The 26,136-nt window shown below is 38.6% G+C and overlaps 1 long non-coding RNA gene across 1 annotated transcript; it reads left to right on the top strand.

Moving 5' to 3' along the window:
• Positions 1–22,843: 22,843 nt before the first annotated feature.
• On the top strand, positions 22,844–25,552 carry LOC121902295. The gene is made up of 3 exons (XR_006097509.1): positions 22,844–22,928; positions 23,289–23,508; positions 23,847–25,552. It is a non-coding gene; the product is annotated as an uncharacterized LOC121902295 (long non-coding RNA).
• The last annotated feature ends 584 nt before the right edge of the window (positions 25,553–26,136 follow it).

Below are 26,136 nucleotides of genomic sequence, written 5' to 3' on the forward strand. Positions count from 1 at the left end.
TGGGCTTGCTCAACCAAGCAAACGTAGCTAACGTTTCCCATAGTGACTGCACATACAAATGGCAGCTGCAGGTTTTTAACGCTAGAGTCATTGAAAAGTTTGTCCAGAGGAAGAACTGCCGTGCCTTGTTTCTCTTCAAGCGAGCTTTGAAGTGGCGAGTGAAAGAATTACAGTTTATCTTGCTGTTAAAGCATGGTATGTATTTGTAATGTGATTCTTTCTTTTCTAATGGTCGTGGTTGGATTTTATGGTGAATCAAAGGCTTGGTGCAGAACTCACTGCTGCTGAACTGTTTAATCCTGTGAATAGTGAGATACTTATTTGCCTTTACTCATGTGGGTGTCTACCCCTGTCCCCCCTCTTCCTACAGTCATCTTCTGCTCTCCTTCCTGCATTTACTTAAAACATGTGTTCCCTAAAAAATGCCACTCCCTTCTCCTCCTATTGCTATCCTTTAGCCTGCAAACAGCTTTTGTATGAACAGTCACATTGCCATATTTTATCTAGTCCTGTAGTGCCCTGTAGTTATGATGTAGAAGAGTCAAAATATCAACAAGTTATAGCACTCCATGGTTTGATAGAAATGTAATTGACTAAACAGCTGTTCTAATTATAAATGATTGTGATTCTATAGCACTACACGCAGGGAAATTGCATCAAACTATTTAGAAATGCTCTCGGAATTATCCTAGCACTGTGTAGTCTCTAAGTTACTCTATGAAGATTTTAAAGGGGGAAAACAGAAGTAGGCCTATGTAAAGAGGACTGTCACTGTTTGCACCCCTCTACTGTTCAAGCAGCTATGTTCATATTCAGCCATATCTGCCTGAGGGCTAGAGACTAACAGCGTCCCGTCATCCCAGGAACGGTAGAAAATGTGTTCGGACATCTTCCCCGGGACACCTCCAGGATGAAAGGGATGTTATATATAATTTTTTGATTTATTATTTTTTATTTATTATTTATCATTTATTATTTATCACTTAGCAAATGACAAACTGAACCAAGCACTGACTACAATGGAGTGCGTCTTCTCATGCTGTTACTCTAGTTACAGTCACTGACTACTCAGCGTGAGACCTGAAATGTTCCCATGGTACCCATCCATCTATCCTCTCATTCTCAAACAGTTTGCGGGCAGGACCTCGCAAATATGTTGTGCTGGTGAAAGAAAACACAGCACTGCCCTGCTTTTTGAGTATATTAGCTAAAGCATTTAGATGATTTCAATATATTATTATGGTCTTTTTTTGTTATAATCTAAGCCTTAAACACTTCAGGTCATGAAAATTTACATTCTGATCAATAGCAGATGGGTCGCGGGTGGTGAAATATTACATCATTAATGAGGAAAATATTATTTTATATTAACATTATATTAACATATATATTATATTAACATTTTCTGAAATGTGAACATAGCAGAAGCAGAGCTGCAGAGCTGTGGTCTGCTGCGGTCCGCTGCTGCTCTGCTTCATTTTTCATCAGGCACAAATTATTGTCTCACAATTAAGCAAACTAACAACGTGGATACTAAGAAATATACAGACACTAATAACAATTATTTCTACAATTATACAAGAGAGATTGCTGGAGAAATCGGTGCAGTCAGCATGCTGCAATCTTTCCAGACTGCATAGGTTATCAGACATAGTAGGCTACATAAATATGAAACTGTATTGCAAAGGCACAGTTCACCATGGAAACATTTATAATTCAGGCCTACTGAAAGCAGCATCTCTTATCTTTAAATGAAATCATCAAAGAAAACACTCAAACATCAATAGGGTCAGATTTAGTGATTTGTCGGGAAAGAAACAACAGTTTGATTTTGAGACGGTTTACATTCACTTTGGGACAGTGATGAAAAAAGTTAGTCTGGAGCCCTGCATGATGTTATTTATCATACCATTTAATGTAATCTCAAACATATAGTGAGAACAACAGTTGTATTACCCCCAGACCCAACAGATGTTATTTTGGCAATGGTTAAGCTTTTATAGTTTCAAGAGTGAGGCCTACAGTGGCATCATCTTTTCAAATGAGCTGAACATCTTTTGGAGATCATTTCAAATCCACCATCACCTGTATTTGCTGTTTAAATCAAAAGTTTGATTGTGGAGTTGTAAACAATGTAAACCATTAAGGCTAAATGCAGCACTAGTGGTAGCTACATCACTTGGAGGTTATGTAGCCAAATTGAAACTATGCTCCTTGAAATGTTTAAGCAGATTAAAGAAAAACTGACAAACACAGGTGTCAACGACCAACTATCAGTGTTGGAAGACTGGCACGCACAAACAGTTTTAAAACTATGAGGAACCTCCGCCACCTGATTGTGGGCCAGGAAAACCCTGATTTGTCTGTGATTTCCAAAACTGTTACAAATCACTGTTAAAAAATAATGATGTTTTATGATGTGACAGTGCTGTGGTTAAAGTCTGGTTAGGTTTAGGCACAAAAACCACTTGGTTAGGAGTAGGGAAAGATCATGGTTTGGGTTCAAATGATCACTTGGTTAGAAAAAGGTTAGAAAACCTTGTGGCTTAAAGTTACTACTACCTTAAAGTTAATCAATGAACAGCGGTCTCCTGTTGGGTTAATGCATCCATCCATCTGTCTTTCTCCAAATGAGGACATATGTAGACATATATACTGTATACGCCATCTGAATGGTGCCACTGCTCTGGGTTATAATTACTATGGCTGCTTGATGGCATCTGTCCCTCAAACGTAACTATATGTTGTTTTTGGGCGACTGACATTACTACCTGTTGTGTGGTTTTTCATGGGAGGACAGTCTCAACGTTTCTTCTCCCATCCTCAGTCTATGTGAGGAATCAGTCTGCAGTAGTGTGTCACTGAGCCTCAACAGTTTTCATAAATGGAGTATATAAAACAGGTATAAAAGCATAGGAAGCTGCACCTGCTCTGGTTTTGCTCACACCAGTAATTAGCATTCTAAAGGTCACCTTTACATATAGTTTTGTGATCTAGTCTTTTCCTTTTCTAATAATGAAACTCCCAGCTGCTCTGGGGTGAGATTCTTTTTTTAATGTAAAAACACATCTGCTTTATCAGTCTTAATCACTAAGCGGGGCAGCAGCAGAGAAGGTCATACCATCCCACTTACTTACTAAAAATACAGGTGTCTCCTGAATATCAGTGTACACATTCTTCTCACCTGGACAGCTGCAGGTAGCCATGTTACTGTGGTATTGAGCATTTGACACCAAATTCCAAATTTCTGGGTACTGAAGTTCACAAATTCAAGGGCAATGGATTCCAACCTTTCTGGCTTGTGACCCCTTAAATTGTGTTATTAAGCGGTTTGTGACCTCTCATCACAAATCATAAGGCCTTAGTGTGGACATGAATTATGAGCAGTTTAACCAAAGAGAAATTTTTCCTTGTCAGAATGTTTCATTTGAAGGCCACAAGATATTGATGTTTCCAACCCTGTTCCTAAAAAAATATATGATATGTGAAAAATATGTTTTTATGCATGTAACACCAAATATATGGTCCTGATATATAAATGGTCCAAAAAGATACTGAACTTAGCAAATGCTGTAGTGGGGCAAACCTTCTATTCACCCTTCCATAGAGATTTATTGATTGTCCACATTTTACAGTAGAATTGTTTAAGATAGTTTAATGAATAAACAAAACATACTTAGCATGCAGTAGACATGTAACAAACATACTTTAAAAGAGTGGAGCCAAAGTCAATTGAAAGGAAAGGCCAACTGGTCCCAGGGGTTAGGGGCCCCCTAAAGGCCTCAGTATGCTCCAAATAAAGTACTTGTCAGATCACCTAATAGCATCTTAAATCTCTTTCCTTTGGCAGAGGAACCAACAATTTGACAATCACACACACTTGATGCAATCATTGGCCAGGTGTGCAGAGGTGAAAAAGTATGCAGGGCTTGAACTCCTCTCTCAGTCTCTCTCTTTTCATTCTTCGCAAACTACTTTCATCTCTTTTCGTGCATAGAATCAAGTGCAACACCATGAAGGCCTTCCAGGACAGAGTGTCCGAAAGTGTGCCCCGTAATCACATTTGCACAATTTACTGCATTTCACCCCTCTCTGTAACAGCTTTTTTTGCCTTGTCCTCAATCATGACCAATTTGAAAGGTATAAACTGCCTTTGGACATGGTTGGTTGTACAACCTAGTTTGTGAGTATAGAAGGCTGTAAAAAGGATGTGTGGCCTTTAAAGCATCAGTCAGGGCCCATCATCACATAACCAGACATGTATGAAATGAGAAATAATGTGATAGCAACAGTGACTACATTTACATGCATATACTAATCTAATGGGGTCTAAAAATAAGTACAATGCATTACTTTGATTAGTAATTCTGAGGGATGCTGGGCTGATCCATTCACTAATGATAAATGCAAGATGCGGTTGAAAAGTCTAGCTAGTAAGAGGACCTCCCAGTGACCTGAATTAGCATTCCACCCCTACAGTATAAGATTATTAGACAATGGCCAGTTATTTTCTTAAAAAGGATCAAATTCGATGCAGCAGAACTAAAAATGGCATTGTTTTTACTCCACACATTCAAAACCCGGTTCCTACATAACCCACAATGCAACTTAACCACAGGCAGATTGTCAGAGATTCAGTTGTGTTATGTTAGTAGCAGCTAATGTGGATTGGAGCTGCTAGTCTCCAGCAGAGATGAGGAGCAGGCTACAGAGGTCTGTTAACCTCACTTTCATTTTCAAACATGTAGTCTTCAGCCCCAACCCATGTTGATTCTCCCTCTGTGGCCACAAAAGGCTTTATACTATTTTTTTCACCAACACCTCTACACAGACTTTAATATTGATGGAAGACAAAAGAGGGAGGGAGGGTCTCTAATTGACCAGTAGCACCACTAGAGGCTCAGCAAGTTTGCTTGCATCTCTGGGTGTGTTTGAAAATGACGAAAAAGTGTAAGAGTCTCACCAGTTAAACATCTTGCATCATGTTTTGTCAAACGGTTGGGTTGCCATGTCAGCTGCTGAAAGTAGTCGAAACCTCTGACAGTTGATTGGAGTTTCTATAGGCTCTCTCTATAACCCTCAATAATACAACACACACACATATTCAGAGTATGGTGCGTTCATGTGCTCCACCTTTCTCACATTACTGCCTTAATTGCATCATGATGAGATTATTAGTGTGGATGTAAACGTGTGAGATTACAGATCTGTGATAAAAACATAAGATTACATTCTCCTTTTACCTGTATATTCTGTTGGTCTTGAAATAATGTTCCACTAATCCAATGCATGACAACAAAGGTTTAACCACAGCTTTTAACTTTAACAATAAGACTACATATGGAATTTAACCTTTGCAGCTGTCCTGATGTACTTATTGTTGATCTCTGCCCTTCTAAACAGAATGGAAAATGAGACACACTCTGTAGTGCTGTCTTATTGATGTGCGCCTGCATGGAGGCTTGACTGTACGCTGCTTTAAAAGCATGCAGGTGTCAAGCATTTGTCATGACTCTTATTAAAACTCGTATCAGAGAGGCAGCGACACGACTCTGCAGGTTTAATCAATGGAGACGTGTGCTCTCGGACCGAGGGATGGACGGCCCATTGATCAAGAGCAATTTCATCATCTAGATTTCCGCTGTCTCTCTCTCTGTCTCCCTACCCCCTGCATCTCTGTTTTTCTCACTCTCTGACACGCCAGCCATCCCTCAGTTTTCAATGAAGTCAATAAAAACATATCTTTAGTATCCAGCTCACCAGGTAGAACAGTGGCACATCTGACACAGGTGTGATGCTGTTGGGTCTCTCATTTCCTAATCATTTCTTGAAGGTCTCCTGGAAAAAATAATTATAGGGAAAATTGAGACAAATTCTTGAGGCTGTTATTGTAGTTAGTCCATAAGTTTTCATAAGGTTGTTGATTTCTGGATATATGGAGTTATATTGGTGTCCCAATGCACACTCAGGATTTAGACAAAAATATAATGCCATAGCTGAACACTCCCTGTATTTTACCAAAACACCTAGAGATATATTACATAGTTTTTTCCAGACAACTTCCTAGAAAAATGTACAGACTCATAAAATACAGCATCACCAGTAGAATATTAGAATGAATAGGATGTCATTTAAGGAATGGTTTGTCATTTCCGCCTTGGTGACTCCATAGTTCAGAGATGTGATGTAGCTAAAGGCAGCCTCATTTGACAATGATTTTTCAGAAACCTTAGTGTACCTAAGTGCCTAAGTACTGTTCACAGGAACAGTATGCACACTAATAGAAGTTTAAAGTTATGGCACTTGGTCACACATTACAAGATGTTTATCTTTTTGCGGGTTCACATCCATTCACGAATCATTATATTCTTTGGTTCAGACACAATCTACTGCTATTTACACACACAAACAAACCATCCTGACAGTTGTTAGAAAATGACTTAGAGACAGAAAAAGAGAGAAAAAAGGGGAGAGAGAGGGCTTGGTGGTGGAAAGTAACATTTACAAGTACAATTTTGAGGTACTTGTACTTTACTTGTGTATTTCCATTTTATGCTACTTTATACTTCCACTCCAAATATTGTACTTTCTACTCCACTGCATTTATTTGACAGCTTTAGTTACTTTTCAGATGAAGATTTGACACAATGGATAATATAACAAGCTTTTAAAATACAACACATTGTTAAAGATGAAACCAGTGGTTTCCAACCTTTTTGGCTTTTGACGTCTTACAAAAAGCAGTGTGTAGTCGGGGTCACATTTCACATGTCTATGAGTTGTTAACAGCTCCACCAAATAGTGATTTTTCCCTTTAAACTTCTCACATGCTTTCATTTCAATAAATATTCAAACGATCCAATATTTCAGCAAAAATCAAAGATTAGAGAAAAAGTCCAAAAACCGAAAACAGATTTGTGTATCAGAACTTTGTTTTTTCTTCTTTCCTCTCCCATTAATCATCTCACAACCCCTCAGATTTATCTGCTGACCCTTTGGAGGGGCCCGACCCCTAGGTTGGGAACCACTTGACTAAACTAGCTAACTGTATATAAAGTAGTGTAAACTAGCTCCACCTCCAGCAGCTACAACAGTAACATGCTGCTCTAACACTGATGCTTCACTATTAATAATCTAATGATGTCATATATAATAATATATCAGTCAGAGGGACCAAACCACTACTTTTACTGCAATACTTTAACTACATCAAGCTCATAATACTTATGTACTTTTACTGCAATACTTTAACTACATCAAGCTCATAATACTTATGTACTTTTACTGCAATACTTTAACTACATCAAGCTCATAATACTTATGTACTTTTACTGCAATACTTTAACTACATCAAGCTCATAATACTTATGTACTTTTACTGCAATACTTTAACTACATCAAGCTCATAATACTTATGTACTTTTACTGCAATACTTTAACTACATCAAGCTCATAATACTTATGTACTTTTACTGCAATACTTTAACTACATCAAGCTCATAATACTTATGTACTTTTACTGCAATACTTTAACTACATCAAGCTCATAATACTTATGTACTTTTACTGCAATACTTTAACTACATCAAGCTCATAATACTTATGTACTTTTACTGCAATACTTTAACTACATCAAGCTCATAATACTTATGTACTTTTACTGTAGTAGGATTTTTCATGCAGGACTTTTACTTGTAATGAAGTATTTTTATATTGCTGTATTGGTACTTTTACTGTAGTAAAGGATCTGAATACTACTAGCATATCAGTGAAACTAAACAGACACCAAAACTTGACTTTATGTGGTTCATATTTCATTGTGGTTACTAATAAACAAGAATAAGGGCTGGGTTGTGCTAGAAAAGAACTAGTTCATACGGTGTGTTGTCCAACCGCATCAGAAGGCTTAAGTGTAATAGTTGTTAGATAGACAGGGAGAGATGCCATGATTGTTTAAATACAGGGATAATGGCACACATTTTCAGACAGTTTCTCCTGGAAGGTATTCCTAATGTTGCAGTCATTTGTTCACATGAAAAGTGACAGAAATGGTTGAGTAAAAACTGAAAAAAGGGAGCTAGAGAGAGAAGTTTAAACGCAGCTTAGTTTCTCACCTCCACACAACTGGCAAATCTCAGCATGAAGTGTGTGTGAATGTTGGACTGTCAGTCATGGAATGTTACAGAGATTATTGGACACAGTCCCCCAATTTTGACATCAGAAAAGTGTGGAGGGAGGCGGTTTCAGACATTGTTTACCCATCCAATGATTTCTGTTTGAGCAAGGATACTTGCTCAAACAAAGAACACTGTATTAATATTTAAAACTTCTATGTAACAGTACCTAGCAGTGGTGATGGGGAAAACAAAGGTTTCAGAGCACTGAACAAGTGTGAGGTGATTGTGCTAAAAATATTTATTTCTACGCATTTGATATAGATAATATAATGACATCTGGGCAACCTGTGGTATTACATTGGTATGGAAGTAATAAATGCAAAACCTCATGGTGAACAGTGAGTTAAAATATGTGGCAATAAGTGGTATCAGGCATGTCCTTGTTAACATTTCATTTAATGAAGATTATAAGAAAACACTGACACTATGTAATGTATTGTAATGTATTTAGTTACTTCTTTCCATTCTGGGTTTTTTGTATAATTTGTGCACTGGAAAAGTTTAATAAAAACAAAACATTGACACTTTCAAACAGAGACTGTAGCTCTGCAATGAAATATTGTTTTAAACTGAGAAGCTTTACACAACAAGGCTTGGCTTGTGGTGGTGGTCATGTGATTCTTGGCGAGTTTACTGAAGCTTTGATACAGCTTGCCACATTACTTCTTCTCTGAGAGGCTGATACTGTTGAGTAGGGCTGCAACTAACAATTATTTTCATTAATGATTAATCTGTCGATTATTACTTGATTAATCGATTAGTGTTTGGTCCATAAAATGTCAGAAAATGGTGAATAATGTTGATCATTTATCTCAAAGCCCAAGATGTCCTTTTATCCCAATCAACAGTCCACAACCCAAAGATATCCAGCTTACTGTCATAGAAACCAGAAAATATTCACATGAAAAGCTGGAATCATTTGTTTTTTCTTAAAGAATGACTCCAAATGGTGGTTAATTTAGCAGTTGGCAACTAATCGATGAATCAGCTAATCGTTTCAGCTCTACTGTTAAGTAGTCTGCTTTCAGTGTGTGTTGTGCTCTACACCGAAAAACTGTGTTGGGCTATTAAGCAGTGGAGTGGTATATGGATTTTGATATATTATCAGTGTTTTTATCTGTTTGTATGACCATATGCATATGATAAGGAGGTTTGTGCAGTTTTGTTTTCAGCACCTTGAAGAATTGAGCTTCGTCTCCAGGCAGAAGTGACTCCCACCTGACAATACAGCATAACGCTTGGTCTGACTTTCCACTGACTTCCACACTGTTCAGTGTCACTCAAACACACCACAGCGGGGGGTCAATTTGATCAATCCTGATCAGACAAAGTGGAAATAAAGTTCAATCTATTTGCCAATAACAGAACTCTCATTTCCAACATAGAGGAAATCCACCTTCTGCCTTGATTTCACTGAAATTGAACTGAGCACTGGCCTGTAATACACCTTGACACACACACACACACGCACCTGCACACTCGGACACACACACAAAACATAATACCCAAACTGGAGCGTCTAATTTTGTTGAGAGGATGACTGACAGACTCCATCATCAGCATGATAGGGCCCTGACAGCATGTCAGACACAGCTGAAATGACCCGCCTCGAGTAAAAGATAATATGCTAATAATACCCTTCCAAAATAAGGAACAATTTAAGGGACAAAATGGAGCCACAGAGACAAGAAGAGTAGCTGTTTCCATCCGAGAGGCTGCACATTTTAGAGAACTTTTGAAATAATACACAAATAAAGTGTGAAACAGGGTGTAATTGATCAGTATGGAGTTTGTCATTATCGCTGTACAGGTTAAAATTCTGTGCTTTTCTGGAGATCATGGTGTATAGATAACTTATAGACGTGTTGTTAGCTGTTGTGCAGCACTCATGTGAAGCCTGCGTTTAATCAACAGATGTAATCTCATTAGTATTTCTGGGAAAATGTCAGCCTCAAGCAAGTCTAAAAACATTGCAAATTTAATCTGTTTTTTTTTTTAGATGTAAAAGTGACATTTTCATTGAGTCAGATGTTTTGTGCACATCAGAATTTGCATAAAACTAATTGGATGGAAAGCCAGCTACATGAGGGAGAGAAGTGACAAGAGAACAAGAAGAGCAGGGGATGGGGGAAAGTAGATAGTGTTCTTATTTGTGAGTGTGTGTGTGCGTGTTTTGCTTGTATTATTTCCATGTGACGATGGGAAAGCCATGGTGTGCTGATATAGACTGTGAATCTGACGTGTGTCACAGGGCTCTATTCAAAACTCCTCAAAAATTGGAAAAACACAGGCGTAGTCGGAAAATATTATGATGGTGTGATTTATTTTGCTGGCCTCCCCAAAGTGCAAAATACTGTGAATATCTACAAAAAAAGTGCAAAAAGATGAAAAAACTCCAAAAAAAAATACACTCCAATATGCAATCTGGAGGTTCAGTAGATGCTGCTTTCTCTCCAATCAAGTCAAGACTGACTCCAACCAGGACCAAAGCAGTCCCTTTTAAACCAGCAGCCCCTCCCACTAGGCTTATTATTTACTTAGAATACAACCAACACATTTTCATGCCAGATAAAGCAGTTACAGCTTCTTAAACCCAAATATATTTTAAACAAGGATTAAGTAAATTTTCATAATCATTTCCCTTCGGCCATAACAAGTTATTTGTGGCAAAAATTAATACTACAAACAAGAATCATAATTATGAAGTTCATGTGGCCGTGAAAGCAAGTGAGAACATACAAGAGAGGAAAATGTCACACCCCTGTTTTGCCAACCAAACTCATTGATGGGAGATGGGGGGGCGATTGTGCAACACACTTCAACAAATGGTAAGCAAATATAAAGTTTGTGTGAATGTATCCATAAATTGAAACAGAGCTACCAAGTGTGCACTAGGGATGTGCAGAGAGCCCAGTATTTGTATTTGTATCTATATTTGTTGAGGCAGCAAACTATTTGTATTCGAATAAAAGTGGAAAGAGGCTTAAAAAAAATCCTGTTTTTGTTTTTATTAGGCTTTTAATTTTAGAAAATTAAAGTGTTACAATAAGTGTTCATGAATAAACTACCTTATGAAGGAGGTCCCCACACCAGGTCTCAAACTGGAGTCTCCCAGATCATAGACGACTGCCCTGACTACTGAACTAAAACTTTACTCATCGCCTCATTGCAGACAGACCTCTACCTGTTTATACACCCATAACACAGAGACAGCACACTGTGTAACATGTAGGGAGGAAGCACAGGTGTAAATACTAACTTTAACGATGGTTCCATTCCATTAATTGCCCCGGTAAGCCATGTCAGTGTGAGCAAACACAATGCCAGAGCCCTGGAACTGGCTCAGCTAAATGGAATGCAGCCATCATTAATGTTAAAATTCCACCTGTGCTTTTCCTGCTTTGACAAGTCAAAATGTCTGTTGTGAAAAGGGTTTGTGTGAGCATGATGCACAGCTGTGGCAAAATTACTACCATTCCCATCAGCCTCAGCTGTACCTGGTGTTAACATGTTAAACTAAGGGTGTGTTCCGATTGCCTAGTAGTTCCCTGTGAAGTGGACTGCACAGTATTCAGCCATGTTAAGTAAGTGTAGGGAGCAAAAAATGCTCAGTTCAAAGGGAACTGTAAACTGTGTAGTGAAGAAATGAACAGTACGGTTCATAGTTTGCTGGAAGCTGAAAGCAAGATTACCCATCAGTCATTGCGCCCCACTGGAGCGCCAAAAAACAAATAATGGAGCTTACAAAGTAGTTTAGAAAGAAAGAAAAGAGAGTATATATGCCAGTAAAAGAAAGAAGTATGCCAGGCTAAAAGCAGTTAGAAGGAGTTGAGGCTCCGGCATTTTTACACATTTTACCTTAGAAGTGTAAGGTTGACAATGGTGACCACAACAGGGTGCACAAGACCTGGCATTAATTTCATACACCATTTATAATTATCAAGGATGATATAATATTAATATTACATAATAATCTGTAAATAATCTGCAGTCTTTTTTAGGAATGACACTGTACATCAAAGCACATTTCTTCACAAGTTACATACATTTCAATAGAATACATTTTGTAATGGTATAAGTTTTTCTTTCAATATATATTCAATATTTTATCTCAGTAGTGTAAAATTTCCACAGTAGCAGCAACAGATATCCGAGGTGTTTACGATACTGGGGTAACACACTGAAGAAGTGATGTCTGCATTGGTGATGTTGCAGGGTGTTACGAATGGAGGAAGTGCCCTTATCTGACATCACTTGAGCAGGGAGTAGGGAGTACTGTTTATGTACACTGTGGAACGGAACACAGTTTAAGACCACATTCAGAGTTGAGTGGGGACAGTCTGGTGGCACAGCAGGGGAACGCAGTGGGAACTGGCAAAATGAAAATGAACAGAGCATTTCTACTGTTTAACTCATGATTGTTGTCACAGCCTGACTCAAGGGGAGCACAAAGAGGAGAAGACAACACTTGACTGTTAACAAAAGATTTATTTAAAGATCCCCACCAGATGTGTATTAAGATATATAAAAAATACTCTGCTTGGAACAATTATGTGTGTCTGACATGGTTTTTCCACAAAAAAAAGTATTTTACCACTTTAAAATTCTTAAAATGACATCTACTCCTTCTCCCTAATTAATAAATCCATAATCTATGAATATGCAAATATTGTTCATTTCAAAAGTTTAACTGCTGGACACAAGATGTCTCCTACTTCACTATAAAGTCCACTCACTGGAGGATTCAGGTTTTGACATACTTACAAGTTGAATATTGGACCAGGATTAGCTTCCAAACTAGTTATGATGTCACAAATCCTGCTCGTAGGCCCATCCCTTAAAATCAGATTTTCAGTGAGCTCAGAGAAACTTGTGTAAACAGCCTTCTAGTGTCAAACTCTGCACATACATCATTCTGCACCATGAAGCTCAAACATCCAACTGAAAGAGTAAGCCAAAGTAATAGTGGTAAGCCATAGTAACTGAATCTATTCTGAGCAGTCCAAAAAAATGTATCAATACCTGGAACTAGTGGAAATATCGCCCATCCCTAATGATTAGTGAGTGTGTGAAATCTTGTTTTGGTGCTCACTATTGAGTAAAGTATTTAGTGTCTATTATATAGGGAGTAGTGAGTGAATGACTAAGGCAGTGATTTCAGTTTGATCCAACAAGTCCAACAGAGTGATACATGTTCTCTAGTAAAACTATCTAGAAATCACATCATGACAATTTCATGAGTCGTGTTCTTCCATATCAATAAAATGATCAACTTATTTACTCTGCTGCAATTTAAATATAAGTATCGGATGGGACTCAGTATCGGCAGATCAATGTTAAGGACTCAGACTAGAATTAGGGCTGGGACAGACTATAATGATAAAACTGTGGCCATTGTGTGTAGTGTTCCATTTTGAAAAAGGAAGTAAAAGAGTTTTTTGTACACACGCATGTGATAACAGCACATCAGCCCCAAGTCGCTGAGTAAATGTGTCCCATGACATTGGTTGAGTAGTAAGTAAATGCGAAGCTCTCTGCGCTCCATCCACAACTACTCTTGTGATAACCATGAGCTATGAAGTTCAGGTTCAGGTCAGATTGCTTGAACAGGTGTTACTACTGGTAGCTGTGATGTGAGTATGTTCTGTGCGAAGCTGACATGTGCTTTATATCCCACTGCCACAACACCTCCTGCCTCAGCAGCCTCCACATCCATTTTATTACACACACACACACACACACACACACACACACAAACACACACACACAGTGTTTCTAAGAGCGAAGCCCCTGACTGGGAGTCAGGAGAATAAAATGGAGAAAGGGAACACATCAGCAGTCAGTGCTCTTCTTTTGGTGGTGTGTTATTGGATTTTTTGCAACCCCACCACATGCACACACACCCATCACCAGCATTCACATCTAACGACCACTCTCAATACCTGTAATTGTGGACACAAACATTTGGAGAGAGGAGAGACAGAAGTTGAATCTCCAGTTCTTCCTCCTCCCCTTCTCCCTTCATCACTATGTCTGTACTGTAGTTTCCATGTAGCAGGGATATGTTATATATTGATCACCAGCTGACTGGGCCAGCCTCTTGACATTTCAACACCCAGCTATGAGCAGTAAAAGAACCAGGTGCAGAGGTCAGGAGATATGAAATGTCATTCTATGGATATTTTATTCCAGTAGCTCGACAGAAATATCACAGGTCACCCATGGATGACTAGCAGACACCTCTCATCTTCTTAATTTGTTCAGTAATGTTACAGAAATTTACAATGTTGGCTTCAATGATCAAATGTTTGATTCTCATCATGATTGCAAATTCTTAGTCTTATATTTTCCTCGCCTCCCCCTTGTTTTCGCCTTCCATATATTAACATTCCTGTCATTTCAGATCCTGCCACTCCCACCAAACAAATTGTTAATTAGTTTTAAAACTTAGTGAACCCTCTTTAAAAAAATGTTTAAAAAAAATTTAATTAGTTAAATTTGCTAATGTGTTTCTACAACTTCTATTCTAGTTATGTGATTATATTGTTTACATGTCACCTTGTTGAATATCACTGCAGGTATCACCGTTTTATTTCATATCATACTCAGTACTTCATTCATGGTTCTGATGATGTTGCTTGTAATTAACAACCCAACCACCTTCACACCAACACACTCATAGGTGGAAAACCCAGAGTTAACAGAACTAGTTAATAACCAGCTTTGTGACATTGGTTATCCAGGAAAACCAGTGTTAGTGGCACAGGTCCCTGATTTCATGCTGCACACGGCATGAGTACTTTCCACACAACAGCAGGACACAGTAAAAGGAGTTGGACTGCACTCAGTGCTAACATTTAACAATCACATTTCCTGTGACCGCTTCACAATAAATGCTACCCATGTTTCCCCAGGTGAATGCTTTTAATGCAAAACATCAGTATGAAATGTTGGGTTAGCATTAGCAGTAACTTAATACAGCTCTGATTCAACTGCGTGAGAACGAACCATAAACAGTGTGGCCAATATCAATGAGATCAATTCGCAAACAGTGACACTGGATTACAAGCTGTATCATTTTCCATGAATGCCTTCTGGGTGTGAAGGCAACTTAAATCCAGCGAGGGAATGGCAAACACCGCCAGTAAACACCAGCCTAATCTTTGATTTGTGAAATATTGGATCTGTGTGTGTGTGCGTGTGTGTGTGTGTGTGTGTGTGTGTGTGTGTGTGTCTAATGTTTAGATGTGCATTGTATTTTTCATAAGTTGAAAACTGATTGAGCTTTCTCAAAGAAGATTACAGGAATTCTGATCAGATGAGCCTGAAGTTACTGAAACATGTTTTGCAACACTGTAAAACAGGATAAAATCAACAAAAAGGAAGATAGATATGTGAGCTTTAGTGATAATACAGGGTCAGAGGAGAAAAGGCAGAAGAAGTACAGAATAATAATGCATGTCAGAACAACCATGCCATGTCCAGTTATTATGCTCAAATATGACTTTTATTTGAGGAAGAACACATAGTCTACAGCCATGCTAGCATGTTAACATGCTGATAATTTAGCAGGTATAATGTTTACTGTGTTAACTATACAGCTGTGGCTGTAGTAAGACATACCGACCAACACACAACAAAATAAAAATGTTCAATAAAAATGTAAAAAAAGTTTTGAAGAGCCATATCAGTTAGTTATTTTAATGGCATTCATGTGTGCAGGGAATCAGCAGGAAGTCAGCTGGCTCAGCCAGAGGGAGACTCTCATTTTAAGGCTCCATGAGCCAAAAACACAGTAACCTGAATAACTTTTTTGCTGTGTGCATCAGTGAGCAACTTTGATTAGAATTACTGTGACAACCACTTAAAACTGTATCCAGTTCTATTAATGCACCCATGGTGTCTATACTGGATCAGTTCATCACAGTACTCCTGTAAACTGTTTGGACAGAACTCAAGGTACAATATACAATTTGATATTTAGGTACACTAGTGAAACCATTGAGTGATGTATCATATTAACTTCTTAATATGTTTTAGTAAAATGTTTTGCCTTTACATGAATTTACTGAGTATATTCATGATCCCCAGAGGATGAACCATTTATTTTTGAACACTCCATGAGCTTTCCTTCAGCAACACCTTCAGGACAAAATGTCAGCTTTGGAGAAGATAGATAATAATCCAATGAGCAGATTGTCATGACATTTACAGAGCACATTTACGATGCCAAGGGGATAATCCTTTTTACTTTAAACATACAACCTTTCTTCTAGCACCACCCTCAGGACATTTGTAGTGCCGCGGCTAGTAAAGCTCTACAAGCAACAGAATCACCAGTATACTGTCTTTTTGTCCATCAGTTTCATATTAAGGGGTGTAATAATGATTTCAGCTTCTAGGGGTCCCCAAAGGGGCATTAGGCTTTTAGTTTAGTTTAGTTTGGAGAGACAATGTTTTTTATTAGAGAGCAGTGCTGTGCTAGTGCTCACAGAGCCGACACTACCCATGCAGATAATAGAAAAACAATAGCCTCAGTGCATCTCACCTCCAGTCAGGAACCCAATTTATAGAGCTCTGATGCACACACTCTGCGGGGTGTATGTGTGTGTTATTTTCATTTCCCTTGATGTGAGAGGAAGCAGAACTGATGTAGAGCCACAGAATCAATGGGCCTTGAAGAGGCACAGAGACAGACAGACACACAGACAGAGAGACAGACAGACAGACAGAGAGGACTGGTAAGGACGAGGTAGATGTCTCAATATGCTAAACTGACTGATGAGTGAGTGTACCTCTTTGTTATCTTTTGTATTCTGACTACATACCTGAAGTGGCTCATTATGTTTGGGAATCACCAAAGTCATTAGGATATACCCTATAGGAACCATGAATATCTGTACAAAACTGTGTGTTAGTCCATCCAGTAAATGTTAAGACATATCACAGGAAAAGTTTTAGCCTCATGGTGGTGCTGGATGAAAAGTCAGTAGATTCATACTATGGGAACCACCATGTCTGATATAATTGTATGTCAAATGGTTTAACAGTTAAGATTTCATTCTGGACCAATGGGATGGATAACCGACTGATCAACAACCCTAGAGCCATGCCTCCAGTGGTTTTAAGAGCTTGGAGAGTCTGTAACTACAATAAGTATATTTAGTGATGGTGGAGGAAACTGGCATCTTAGCTAGTACTTAAGCAGAAGCAGGGCTGATTCACAGGATCGAGATCGGAATCACATGATCACAGGCATTTTGATTAATACATATTGCCGTTGTACATAGTGTTATGAGAGAGTAACACACTGATATAAAAATCACGGTCAGTAGTGTCAGTTAATTATATGACAGTGAGCAGCAGTGAATGACATGAACAGAGAGGTTGTTGTGTGTCTGCTTCAGTGATATTTTGAAAGTGAATCAGACCTTTGATGTGCTGTTGTTGCTTAAAAACTTCAGCATTTCATTAATACTTTGGTTGAGGTGTCTGACCAGACCTTCCTGCCATAGATCCACAATGACATCCACTATCTGTGGATATTATAGAAAATACCACAGGACACTACACAAATAGTATAGGAAACACAATCATATGTTTTTTAATGCAGATCTGTAAAACATATTGAACCTCCTTCACTTGTTTTAAGTCAGAACTAAAGTGTGCACTGTAATTTGAAGGGGAAAATAGAATTTATAAAAGTTAAAGTTAAGTTAAGTTAAAGTACTGGATGATAGAACATGGTAAGGACATCCATAAGTCTCATACTGAGAATACCTGGACCTCAACAAAAGGCAGTCGGGGGCTATGGAGGTGTCAAAGACACTAAAATGATCAGTAACCTGGACATACACATAATACAGTGATATAATTAACCAGGTTATGTTCCACATCATATTCTGAGCATGATTAATGATGCTGAAGCTCGTTTGGAGGCTCATGGTGGACCTTACTAAGACACTAACTTACTAAGCCTTACTAGACACTATCCGTCAGTCATCTGTAGCCTATATATCCATAGTTACTCTGTCCAAAAACTGCAGTTTACCCGAAAAAACATCAAAGTGTGCAGACAATCTTCAATAGATGAGACAGACAGAATACACAATTTCAGCCATATTTGAGCATGTGTGCTTGTGTCTCGGTCAATTCTGTCCTTGCAGAAGCTGGTGCTGGATTAAGAGACAAATATGTTCAAAGCCTTATAGCACACAAAGCTTTAGACTAATACCTGATGACACACACATACACACACAGAGTTTTATTCATTCCCCAGCTGCTCTTCCATCCCTGTCAGTGCTCTGACACTGCAGCGTTCCACATGGCAGAGCAGAGTAGAGCCCACATCTCTGCAAATGTTCTGTTCACCTTAAATACACGCACACATATACACACTCTGTCTGTCTAGCCCTCAGTCATTTCAGTCCTTGCAATATGTAAAACCACATCTCAGCACTGTGAACATACAGTATAGATGTCTTCTGTCAGGCCTGATGTAACACAGTACTTCACTCTCACTCACTCATAGAATCAGCTGGCTGTTTCAATTTACCACCAGTCACATGTACTACAGTTTATATTACTGCCGACCATTTCATAACCTATACCGTCTACCTTCCAGGCAGCCACTGGATTCCATTCAATTCACCTCACTACTATACAGTCAACGTGTAGAGATTTGAAACACGATTAACATACTGTAGATAATCCATCACAGTGAACACCATACTGTTATTTTTGTCAAAATGATCTTATTGTTGCATGGTCAGTCAGTCATGCAAGTCTGCACTAGCATGCACTGTCACTTAACTGAATTTTAAGTTCATTCTTTTTTGAGCCCATGGTCTTTCCCATTTAAAGGGGGCATGTTCTGTACATTTACAGGTCTATATTTATACGAATATTATATTTTACAGCCTCTGTCTGAAACAAGCCATTTTAACTCCTCATTCTTTAAGGCCCCCCTCCTGATGAGCCCACTCTGTTCTGATTGGCCAGATCTTGGAAGGTGCCCCTTCACAGACTTCCGCAAGTTCTGAAGGCTACGTTAACAAACCATGAAACAAACTACAGAAGTAGGATTTCACTACTTTTTCTCATACTTACTCAAAATGTCATCTTCTCAAATACATCCATACATGTTTGAGCCAGAATCTGATCTGAAATATGAGACTAGACAACACAAACAACACATGAAAAACCTTAGCAACAACCTCACCAACCAAGGATGTGTAACAGACAGCCTTTTATGAGCATACGTGATAAGCTGACATCAGTTCTTGGGTAAGAAAGAAACGTAAATGAAGCAAGAGGGCAATTTTGTACATTTCGATCCCCTGACTAGAATAATTATAGTCTAACATTCACTTCTGGTCTTTACTCTGTCCCATCCCTCTTCCATCTCAGTCATGACTTGCTCTTGCAACAGTCTTGGACTGTTGACTGTCAATCTTATCCCCATAAAGCTGTAGTTGTTTTGGTGAATTCAAATGTCATCTTTCTCACAGGGACAAACAAACTAAACTGAAGCAGTGAAGACTCCACAGTTGTAATAAACCACTCCAAACACTTCACTCACTGAAATCACCTCTGCTGTTGTAATCCTGCAGCAGTGACATTCCTAATGGCCTCGCATTTCTCTCCACTGTCACACTGAGAGGAACATTTCCCCACGGATGGTTTTAATGTTAGTCTCTTCAACAGCTGGGGAGGCAGACAAGTCAATTATATTTCAAGTCATTGAAGCAGCAATTCTCTTATCAGTGACCTGTCAGCTTTGATCTAAGGGTGGGCTATGCTTGATAAACAGGCCCGTCTAATGCTGCTGACATCTGAAGTGAAGCTCACCACACTGCCAAGCTGCAGTCAGTCTGACGCTGCGCCACCCTAAAGAAAAACAGGTGAAGACGTCTGGGCGTGCATCATTTGGCAGATTATGTGTTTTTGTGTGTGTGTATTTCTGATTCACATGTGCAACAGCAGAAACATTTACATTAGTCCCCACATCTAGTGAAGTCACACTCACATAAACTCAGTTTTTTAACTCCCATTTTTTACTAGTTTGGAATGTCACATTCCCTCTGCACTGCAGTTTTTGTCACTACCTCTATTACTGAAAGCTATTAATGGGCCAACATTCATGCAACCCCCCTGTGCAGTTACCCCAACCAACCAACCAATTGGTGTCAGGGACGGGAAGCCCTCACCAGCTTCCCACCAGTAAAAAACAGCAAATAGACCCTTTCCACAGCAGACATTTTGACATTTCAAAGCAAGAAAATCATCGGTATGAATGATACACTAACACTGGCTCCATTTCATTAACTGTCCCAATAAGCCATGTCAGTGAGTGAGCATGCACAATGCCAGAATGCTGGAAGTCAAGAGCTGGAGTCCTGGCATCACCTTCAAGTAGCTGCTATTAGTTTCTGTAACTCATTACAAACTCTCATTGAAGATTTCTTTCATTTAATAGAATTAGATTTCATTGTGATTTGAACAAAGTTAAACTGATTCATTTGTTAGAATACAAAAAACTACAGCTCCCATTAGCCTATACAACAGTGTGTAAAATACCTGTTCGTGATAACAGTTGGTTTCTCCCTTATTCATGATATCCACCAACACCCTCCTCTAATGTCAACTTTCCAGCTTTTAATGGTAATCACTGCTGTCTGAAAAACTGTGCTGCTATTGTTACATCCATGTCTGAACTAGCCACATAACCCTGGCCTATCAGCAATAATCGATAATTGTTGTTTTTTAAAAAAAATATACATCATCACATGTGGAATGGACCACGTGACATACTGTTGATTATGTTCCAAGGCTAAAGTTTTTAGCCATTAGCGTAAAGTTGCATTTAGTAATTTGCATTGTTACAAAAGTCAGTGTGTTTTATTACTTTTGGAACAAACCCAGGAATCCTGGTTTTATTGTGGCTCTCTATTGGCTGTTGTCTCAACCAAGCTGGAGGTACCACTACTCCTAGTAGTCTGTAGATAGCCCTGTGTTTGTTTGTGGGGGTAGATAACTCTGGTTCACACTCCAACAAGGTAGGTGTTGGTAATGCACCTTAACACTGGTTGCCACCCACCATAAAATGGAAAAAAGAAGAAATATGATTTGATGAAATTTTATTAAAATATGATGTGAGACTCATGGAAGTCTTGAACTGAAAATAGGACTATCATCAAGAACACGCCTGAGACAAAATGAACTCATACCCCTCTAAATAAATTTGATGCCTTTCTCATTGATAGTTTGTCTTTTGAAATTAATTTTTGTATTCCTCTTGAAAAGATCTATATATAGCCTTAGAAAAGGATACAGTACCTTTCTGAAAATTTGGCAGCCTTACCTAGAATGTATAGGCACATCACTGATGCCACCATAGGAATATGATCACATTCTATGCACTGACCTTTTTCTTTCTTTCTTTCTTCCTTTCTATCTAACTGGGTTTATACAGGAAGGGTAGGAATTGGGGTTCTCTTGATGTTCTGTGTGCTGTATAGTTGTTGAGAATAAATTAAAAATTAAAAATAAAATATCCGCCCTACCCTGAACCACCATTCTTCACGCTAACCACTGTCAAAAAGCCACGTGTTGAGCACAGCAGCACCTTTGAGTCCAGCACAAACGAATCCTGCTGCACAAAGGAACCACAGGATTCCACCTATGTGCTTGATGTGACATAAGAGGACCATGAAAGGTAGGCTGCAGTGTGTGTGTGTGTGTGTGTGTGTGTGTGTGTGTGTGTGTGTGTGTGTGTGTCTATATGTGTGTGTGCAGGGATGATAAAGCAAATGTAGGCACTGTCAACACACTATAATCATAGTAAAGACAGTAGTGAGCTCCCCCCACTTCCAAATATAGCACTGTGCTTATCTTGCCACAAAACTGGATAATGTTCTGTTGATATAGAAGTCAACACAGGTCATTTTCTAATAATGAGTTCAAACTAAGGTTTGTCTATTGGGAATACCCAATAGAGGTTTTGGTTTAGCTACCTTCTAAGCTGCTCTCACCTGGTCAAACAAAGCTAATTAGAAAGAGTGTCATGTCTTTAATGTGTGTCTGTGTGTGCACTTCTGCTTGTGTCTTTTTCCTGTACGGTGCTTGTCTACCATTGTACAACACCAGAAAGTATATGATGTATGTGGACAATCTAATAAAGCTCTTCAGGATGTGCCCAACATGCACCCACACCTGCCAAACTGAAACATTTGTTGTTGGGACCCTTGTATCTGTCACACGGGTAATTGCAACCTTACTACAACCAAAATAGTATCAACACAGTTATATTTGGTATTGTCTGCATGGATTATGGTTCAGTAACATGAGATAGATTTTGATAGTGTGGCTAAGTGTGGTAAAGAATATGTGTTGGAGTGCATAGCTGGTGATATCATAAATTTTGCTATGATACAAATCAATTCAGTAACATATGAGCAATATCACACTATATATTGTGATTGTACGTACAAACACAATCCTGTTACATCTCTGTCAAATCATAAATGCATGCAACTAAAAATTGGGTTGAGAGTGCTTTTTTTTATCCAGCTCTGCTTTTATTTGTACAGTAAATTGATTTTGAATTGATTTATCAATGCACACCTATGCAACAGTGCCTTTCACTTACCTGTCTTCATTTTCCCCTTAGGACATAGTGCCAAGTTTGGGTCCTGAGGGAGCAGCAACCTGAGATACAGTATTACTTTGACACTTGGCATGTGTTTAAAGGTACTTTCCTTTTCAGCACTTGCTATGTAGCCATGTAATAGCAACTGTTTATGGAAAAAGCAAAGGTTTACACAATACTCACTGTTTTGTATATATTTCATACTAAGCATTAACACAAGAAACTACCTTGATCATAAATGGCATTTCACCTTTGCCTAACTACACTGTAACTAGTTACAGTCAAAGCACACACTCAAAACATGATCTTATGTCAAAGTTTTGGGGAAATGGTAGCTATGATTTCAAAGTCAGGATATGTCTTTTACCATTGTGTTGTGAAGTCAAGGGAGTGGAATAATATATGCTTAAAAGGTTGAATTCATTTTCTCTCTTCTGCTTATTGAATAATGTCTCTACAAGAAGATAGATGATTGTGGGAAGGAGCGGAACTGTGGAGAGGTTCGGTGCTGGAGGAAGAGTACTGTAAACCACCTCCACTGGTGCACCTCCTTCTGCAAGACAGGAGAAGCTGTGGTGAAGTGGAGGTCTGTTACCAACCATGTCCAGAATGGCCACCATCATGAGAGTGAGATGTTTCCTGATTGTGCCCACCTACACCTTAACGAATGGTTGAAGCCAAGTAAGCATAGATTTCTGTATTTAAATAATAATATGAATGATTAGTACATGTGTATGATGAGATGGGCGTAATCAAAAAAGGAAAATAGTTTTTCAGTGATAATGAAAATGTGTTAATTAAGCGATGGACCATGGAGGAAGTGTGTTTCAATAATCTGACAGTCTACAAGGATATAATGTGATTGTAAACAATGAGGCACCTATGATGTTATTGATATTGGGATGCCTCTTTGCCAATCATATAAAACCAACATTTTTATTATTTCTTATTAGACCAGTACTTCAAAATTTACATACTCATTGTCCTGTCTTTGCTTGTTTGGTTGATCTGTTACACAGGCACCAAAGCTTGTGAGAAGTTTTGTGACTTGATGCTGCAGGGTCAACTTCTCAAGGACATCTCACATCTGAGTCCTCACCACTAGACCTCCTCAATTAAAAGCTTCTATGGCCTGATCTTGAAATTTGCTCCCAAGAATGGGGTATTCCCATTCATGGGAATGTTGTGCAGGTTAGACAATTTTGTAAATTATTTGTTTTATTACTTTGATGTAGTGAAATACAGTCTATTCTGGGAAATGGTTAATGTCAGGTTCAGCTCATGTTTGTGGCAACACACAATTTACCACCTTAAAAATAGCTTTGCTTTTGTCACACACCTTTTTTTAAGATCCAATCAGGAAAGTAAAGATCACACCAAATTCAGTGCCAGTTAGTTTATGTTCTAGCTTATAATGCCTGGAAAAAGAAGGGTCACAAGATTGACTCCCGCCCAGCTAATTCACACATGCGGACCATGGTGAGGCGTGCAATTTGGATGGGGAAGCTGTGGTCAGGGTCAGATGGCCGAAGTACGAAAAGGGAGAATATTCTCTCTACTATGTGAAGACTGCTCCCACATACAGTAAGTTACACAATAGAACCTGTGTATAAAACTTCCAAACAATGACAACAATGGCTACAGACATACATTGTCATTTTTTACTAACTCCTCCTCTGTGAATTGGTCCTGGTCAAAGTCACCATAGTACTGGACCATGGATGCAAATTCCACTTGAAGAACCAATGGGTTGAGGCATACAGCTTCAAATCCTGGGTGTTGAAGGAGGCAAGTAGTCATCTACACTTGAATGGAGGCTAACATCCAACTCTGAATCACTGTAGTTCTTAATGTTTGCTATGGTCTGCCCACTTTTCAACATTTGAATCAAATTCCTCCCAGTGTTATGTCCCGCCTGTCTATTGTGTTTCACTCAGAAATACAGAAGTTAGATACTCTTGAAATGCCATTTCATCCAGGGCTTTCCAAAAGGAGATGGAGTAGTCGGCCAGTGGGAAACAGTAGCCAGCTAGGGGGGCCCGTGGGTATGCCCCCCCGGAGAAAAACTGGTCGTAAAAACCCAAATTTGGTGGCCTCTGGCACATTCTAATGCCACCATTCCATCATATACACTGATCTTACTTATTGCATATTTTAATGAGTGTGCCTACCTGGTTGTAAACATGTAGTGAATTATCGTAAAGTAGAATTAGACTTCTTGTGCGCTCTGCCCACACAGTCTGTAAATAGCTGTTGATATTTGAAACACCATCTATTCCTGACTGATTGGAACTTTTGTAATTAAGAATAAGAATAAGAATTTTTTATTTATTTATTGACACCTGCACTGTAAGGTTTATTAATACATGCCACAATGATGTTTAATGTATTGTGTTACTAGAAACAAGGTTATTTTAAGAGGGAACATGTTTTTAATCCCATGTCTTATCAAGCCTATGTGTTGGTTTTAAATTCAATTATTTATACAATAAATCTATGCCAAAATAACTCTACAATAACAAAACACTTGAATTACTTGACTCTGATCATGTGAATCTACGAATCAACTCAACTTCATCAACATCATTTTCATCTTCACTATCATCCTGAGTGTGAGGCTGAGGCACAGTCTACATTTTCCTCATGTGACACAGGCCTGTTACTTTGACAGTATTGCCTGTTCTAGTGTTTGCATTGCAATTAAAGATGCTGTGAAAAGCACAGTGTGAATAAAGATAATTCAATCATTCATTCATTCATTAAGCCCATAAACTTCTGTGTGGTGTATATGTGCTGTCTGTCCCCTGTCTGTGCAATCAATGCAGTTTTTAATGTGTTTTGTCATCAATTATTTTGCTAATCTTTGTTAACACTGAAGACGACTCTCCGCTCTCTGCTCGGCAGGACACAACGTCTCACACATTCATATAAAGCATGTGGGACTGATACAGACAAATAGACACATTTCTCTATCATTATGCTCACATTGGTTTGAAGCAGAGGCTAAAGGTCATAAATCTACACACACAGCGAATGGCAACTATCAAAAATATTTTATTAGAATAAAAAATGAATATACTAAAGTAGCCAGCTGGACTTAAATGAGTAGTCAGCTGTTTAGCTGACAGCTGGCACTTCTGGAAATCTCTGTTCATTTGGACTTTAATATGCGTATGACATAAGCTGCACAGAAAATATAATATTCAAAACAAGTACCTAAATTAATCAAATAATAAAACATGGACTTTATTTTAACCCAACCTCCAAAAAATGAAGGAAGCCAGTCTACACAAGTAGAATAAATAAATA

Source organism: Thunnus maccoyii, chromosome 8 (genome assembly GCF_910596095.1).
Source record: "Thunnus maccoyii chromosome 8, fThuMac1.1, whole genome shotgun sequence".
NCBI classification, from domain to species: Eukaryota; Metazoa; Chordata; class Actinopteri; order Scombriformes; family Scombridae; genus Thunnus; species Thunnus maccoyii.